Consider the following 6,347-nt stretch of genomic DNA (forward strand, 5'->3'; position numbering starts at 1 on the left):
GACAATACTCACACTAGCTATGGCACAGGATTGTTGTAAGACTTGGTAAAACCTTGAAGCACTTTGGAGACGTGGGTTAGTGGGAGAAATTCATAGATGCCAGAATCAGAATGTACTCTTAAGATAAAGGGAAGTTGTTGGATATCCCTAACCATTCTGGTTGATAACTTTAACAATGATGAAGGTAGTGATAATAGAGAGGCAGCGTGGACAAGTAGAGAGCGAATAAGTCACAGAGTCAGGTAGTCAATGTGTGCCAAGCACTGTGCTGAAGGGGATGTACAAAAAAAGGCAAAAGACACACACTGACTTTTTAAGTCACTTAAATTTTAAAATAAAATTTTAAAGTCTGCCTTGGTAAAAGGAAGTTTCTTACTGGAGCTCCCCATATTGATGAAATCACAGGTTCGTTCTAGCAATAATAATAACAACAACAATACTTTTAAAAACATAAGGCACTATGTCAGGGGTGAAGAACCTGCAGCCTCCAGAACACATGTGGCCCTCTAGGTCCTCAAGTGCAAGTGGGGGGGGCACTATGTAAACATGTGCTGCTGTCACAATATCCCTAGGGCAGTGACATCAAACTCAAACAGAAATAAGACCACTTATTCATCCATAACGATCTCTGCCAATGGAATATTGTATTTTTATTTATTTTGGTAAATATTTCCCAATTACATTGTAATCTGGTTCAGGCCACACTCAGGAGTGTTGCCTCTGCTGGGAAGTGTGTTTGACACCTCCGTCCCAGGAGATTCATAGTTAAAGTTTATTATCCCCATTTTACAGATGAGGAAATAAGGATCAAGATGTTAAACAACTTCACTCCAGTTACACAGTTAATGAATGTCAGAGAAAGGACTTAAAAACCTGTCCTCTCAACTTCACAACTAGCTTTGTGTTAGTTTAATTTTTTTTTTTTGTTTTTTTTTTCCCCTATAGACTAGGCTGCCTCCCTAAACCTTGTTCAATCAATGCCTGGGAAACTTTTATCAGAGAGAGAACACTGGCCCCAGAGGGCTGCCCCAGTGTAGTGATGCTTACACTTCTAGTGTCCAGAAAATATTTAAAATTCATCAAGCATCAGGATTAAAGAACAGTCATAGATGGGGCCTGAGTTGTTGAAAAGCATGGAAGCCTTTAAGCTGATTAAAATGGGGGAAATGGAGAAGAATGTCTGTTTCACTTTTATAATGACTTGTTATTTTTGCAGTTCACAGCTTGGATAGTAAAATGAAACTGGAGAATTTCACTCTCTGGCTTTCACACAATCACACAATATGCCTTCATGTAGGAGTCTGATGTTTCCAGATGATATTTTTTTAATAGAATTTTCATGAGCTGAAAAAGGAAAAAAATGTAAACGTCAGAGATTTTGTGTTGTTCTATGTGTGTCTGTTTTCTCTCAGAAAATTTGAGGAAATTTGTTTCCAGTGATTTAGCATATCTAAATGAGACTCTAAGGCCATGCACGCATCATGGCTGTTCTTCAGTGAGCTCAGTCTGTTTGCTGAGTGATTCCTTGGGCCCACACACTTGGTTTGCATTGGGCACTCACCATCTAGCTCTGCAGCAAATATTGTCATCAAGTATGTTTGTGCAACTGGACAGCAAGGTACCCCAACAAAGAGCTCAAATAGTCTCTGGAATACCACCACCCACTCTCAAAGTTATTAACCCCTTATTGCAACCCCTCTGATTTTAAGGAGGTATCAACCCCTTCGGCTGCATCTATTGCCTCAGTCACTCCAGAGCCCCAAAGCATCAGAAAGAGAACCACATTTTCAAGAGGGCGAGGTGTCAATCTGACTTCCCAGAAGGTTTCCATTTATTCATGCAAAACGGATATTTACATATCCAGATCAGGTAATTTGCAGGTACAAACAGGTACTTAGGTTTGCAATTACCCAATCTGCATGCACAAGCAGGTTTCTGCAGCTGTAGTGGGAGACTCAATGATTAATGGACACACCTGTTATACTCTTTTCAAACTCTAAACTGAAAAAAAAATGGTCTCAAAGGTTTATTGCCAACCTAATATATATTTATATTAGTCAAAACTCAAATAGCCCTGTATCTTATCCCATATTTCCTTTCCACTTATTATCTTTCAAAACTCCTGGTACTGAGGTCTATGTTTCATTGGACAGATTCTTAGAGAGAAAGAACACCAGAAGTCATCTAATACTAGTTGGCATTTATATAGAGATTTAAGATTTCCGAAGCGTTTTACAAATATTACCTATTGGTAATATTTTGGTCTTCTGACTTTCAGCTTGGGGAGAAAGAACACAGATTCCATCTCTCCTTTAGGGAGAAATCCCTGAAAGGAGAAGAAGCCAACATGTAGAGGAACTCACGTCTCCTTTTACCATGTCTCTGTACAGCTTACAGTGTTAGAGATTACAATGAATGTTCCTTTAGATGAGATGTGAGACTCTCACACACATATCCCTGGACTGAGACATCTTTCTCACGGCAGGAGAGTTCACTTACTATGTATATTGTCCAGTTTATTCCAATTTTTATAACTTCTCTGATTTGTTTTGTTTTTAATAAATTGGTCTATTTGTTTAAAAATATTATCTATTTTATCCTTACAAGAGCTCTAGAATGTAGGTACTATTATTATCCTCATTTTACAGATGGGAAACTGAGGCAAAAGTTAACTAACTTGCTCAGGGTCACACAGCTAGTAAGTGACTGAGGCCAAATTTCAATTCAAGTTCCTGATTCCAGGCCTAAAGCTCTATCTACTAAACTTCAAATAAGAAGAAATCTCTAGGAAAAAAAAAATTAGAAAATCACTGAAAGCCAGAGCCCCTCTAACTGCCTAGTCCAAACTGTGTATCAGCAGGAATTCATTTGTCAATGTTCTCAGCAGGTAGTCAGTCAGCCAGCCTCTGCTTGCGGCAGGGAATTCACTACCTCTCAAGACCTATTTGTCGCTCAGCAGCCAAAACTAACCGCAAATTCTACTCCCAGGGTCGTAGTCTTACCCTCCAGAGAAAGACAGAACAAGCAAAGCCCTCACCCACATTACAGCCCTTCAAGATGTCTATTCAATTCAATATTTATTGAACTATTTAACAATGCTGTACGGCTTTGGGCATACCAAGACAAAACCCAAACAATCCGTGTCCTTGAGGAGCTTATATTCTACTAAGGAGAATAGTCACCAATTAAAGAAGCATGAGGCAGTGGAAAGACTGCCAGATTTGGGGTCAGAGCAATTGAATTCAAAAGGTGACTCTGCCCTCGGGATCTTCATCAAGTTATTTAAACTCGTTATAGTTAAGTGCTGTCTTCTGTACATGAATAGTCTTAGTTCCTTCAAACAATCACAGTAGGAAGTGGTCTCTTGCTTAATATGAAAGGTAATGTGATAGAGTTGAAAGAATCCTGGGCTTGGAGTCAGTAGGTCTAGATTCAAAATCTGACAAGGAAAGAAGGAAGGAAGGAAGGAAGGAAGGAAGGAAAGAAGGAAGGAAGGAAGGAAGGAAGGAAGGAAGGAAGGAAGGAAGGAAGGAAGGAAGGAAGGAAAAGAGGGGAGAGGGAGAGGGGAGAAAGAGAGAGGAGAGAGGAAAGGAGAGAGAGAGGGAGAGAGAAAAGGTCATGTGTTGGAACACTATGTTCTAAGTACTTAGCTAAGTACTAGGAATACAAAGAGAAATGTAAGACATTTACTATTCTTATTATGCTCACATTTTAAATGGAGGAGACAATACATAGGAGGATCAGCTGTACAGCATGGGAAAGGCTCAGTGGTCCTAAACGTACAGTTACAGACTAAACCAAGTGTCTTTAGGGTCCATAGGTCAGATATGGTGGTACAAAGATGGGGAGGCACAGTGGGCCATTTACTTCCTGTGTGACTGTAGACCTCTCTGGGCTTCAAGGTTCTACCTTTAAAATGATTGGACTAGATAACCCCTAAGGTTCCTTTCAGTTCTAAATCTATGGCCCTATGATATCCTCATGTCTAGGTAATGCATATAATCCTATCCAGAGGAGGATATCACATCCTAAATGACGTTAAACCTATGCAGTGAAGGTGCTGCCTGAGTCCCATTCCCTGTGGAGCTCCATTCTTGATGAATAGTTTTGGATTAGTTGGACTAAGTGCATTAGTGTTTCTTCTTTAGACCTCCATTGAAGCTCCCAAATGCAACCCAAATATTTCAAGTTAATAAAAACTGATATAGAATGTGTTAGGGACCTGAGACCTGGAAGCAGGATAAATGGGGAGAGTTTCAGAATGTGGTAGAAAACATAATATTGACAAGGGTGTAATTAGTCTCCAATCTCCTTCTTAATGATGGCCAAATAAAAAGCAGTATCCTCCCCTCATAAGAATGATGGGCCCCTATGGACCACTTTGTGAGGTTTTCCTTCCAATATCAGCATAATAACAAGAATATTTTAATGGTTGCAAAATGCTCCACAAATATTATCTAATTTTATGTTTGCAACATCCCTGGGAGGTAGGTGCTATTATTATTCCCATTTCACAGATGAAAACAATTGAGACAGACAAGAGGTTACGTGATTTGCCTAGGGTTGTGCAGAGTCTGAGGACAGATTTGAACTGGGTCTTCCTGAGAAACCACATCCAGTGTTCTATCCATTGCACCACCCAGCAGCTTCAGATAAGAAAATTCTCAAGGAACCAGAGAACCACAGAATGCCAGAGCAAGAAGGGACCAAAAAGGTTGTCTAATAGCTCTATTATATATTGGGAGACTTTGGCCCAGAGAGAGAAAGGAATTGGTCTGAGATCCCACACTAGAAAATATTGGGTTCAAGGCTTGGAACAAGGTCTTCTAACTCTAAGTGAAGTGCTTTCTCTTCCCTCACCATCCCCTTCCTCCACCCCCACCGCACCCCCAACATTGCAAGAGAAAAGCAACTAAAATGATTAGAAAATAAAAGGATAAAGAGGTAACCTTATGAGGACAGAACAAAGCTGCTGTGCCTAGAAAGGTGATGACTAAGAGGGGACATAATTCAAGCTTCTAAAATTATGAAATATATGGAAAGGGTGAATGTGGACTTGGTCAGCAGGTCCTAGAATATTTGAATGAAGAGCCCCTTTGAAAGCAATGACCACCTACTGTGTGCTAAGCACTGTTCTAGGCACTGGAGATATAGAGCGGCAAAGAAAGAAACAAACTTTATTCCCAAGGGTCTTACAGTCTGATAAAGGAGATGACAGATAGATAGATAGATAGATAGATAGATAGATAGATAGATAGATAGATAGATAGATAGATAGATAGATATGGAGATCTATCTATATCTCAGATAATATATATTATATATATATATATATATACAATATAGATATAAAGACAATAAATACAAATAAATACAAGGTAATTAGTAGAAGGGCACTATCAGTTGGGGAGGGGGGGGATCAGGAAAAGTCTCTTCCTGGAGATGGTGGTGCTTGAGTTGAGCTTGGATGGAAGAGCAAGGATATACTACTATAGGCAGGAATTACAATAGTAAGTAACTCAGTAAACATGAAGGATACAAGATGAGGATTTCTATATACACACAAAATAAATATTATTTCATGCAGAGGCCAACAAATGTATGGAACTCCTTACTGGACAAGAATATAATTGGATTTTTAAAAATAGATTTGGGAAAAAAATGTCACCCAGTAACCACACCTGGGATATTTCAATAGCTTCCTAATTGGTCTTCCCATCTCTAGTCCCCACCTTTCTAATCCATCCTACTCACTACTGTCAGGCTGATCTTAAAGTCCAGCTCTGGTTATAATAACAGCTGGCATCTACAGTATACTTTAAGGTTGGTAAAGTGATTTACCTAATCCCATTTGATCCTCCAAACAGCCCCATGAGGTAGATACTATGAGGATTATTATCATTGCTTTCCTGAGGAGGAAACGAGGCTTAGACAACTAAAACGACCTAAACAGCTAGCCAGTGAGAGAGGTTGTATTCAAACCCCGGTCTCTCCTTGCTCTGAGACCAGTGCTAATTTCATTAAGCTTCATTGCTTTAGTGTTTCCCCATTACTTATAGAATAAAGTCCAAACTCTTTAGCTTAGCATTCAATTTCCTCCCAACCCATTTTTCCAGCCTGATCTAGCACTTTCTCCCTTGGTGTGCCTTATTTCCAAACTAGATTCCTCCCTGTCACTGACTAGGTGCTGCTTTCTCCTGCCTCTGTCTTGTCTGCACCATTCCCTTCTCCTGAAACGACTCTCCCTTCCATTCTGCAATTATTCAAACCCAGTAATTGAAGCCCTAATTCAAAAGCTACATCCTCTATGAAGTCTTCTCTAGTCAGCTCAGCTAGATGTGACATGT

Source organism: Vombatus ursinus, unplaced genomic scaffold, assembly GCF_900497805.2.
Source record: "Vombatus ursinus unplaced genomic scaffold, bare-nosed wombat genome assembly UNPS02014785.1, whole genome shotgun sequence".
Lineage (NCBI taxonomy): Eukaryota > Metazoa > Chordata > Mammalia > Diprotodontia > Vombatidae > Vombatus > Vombatus ursinus.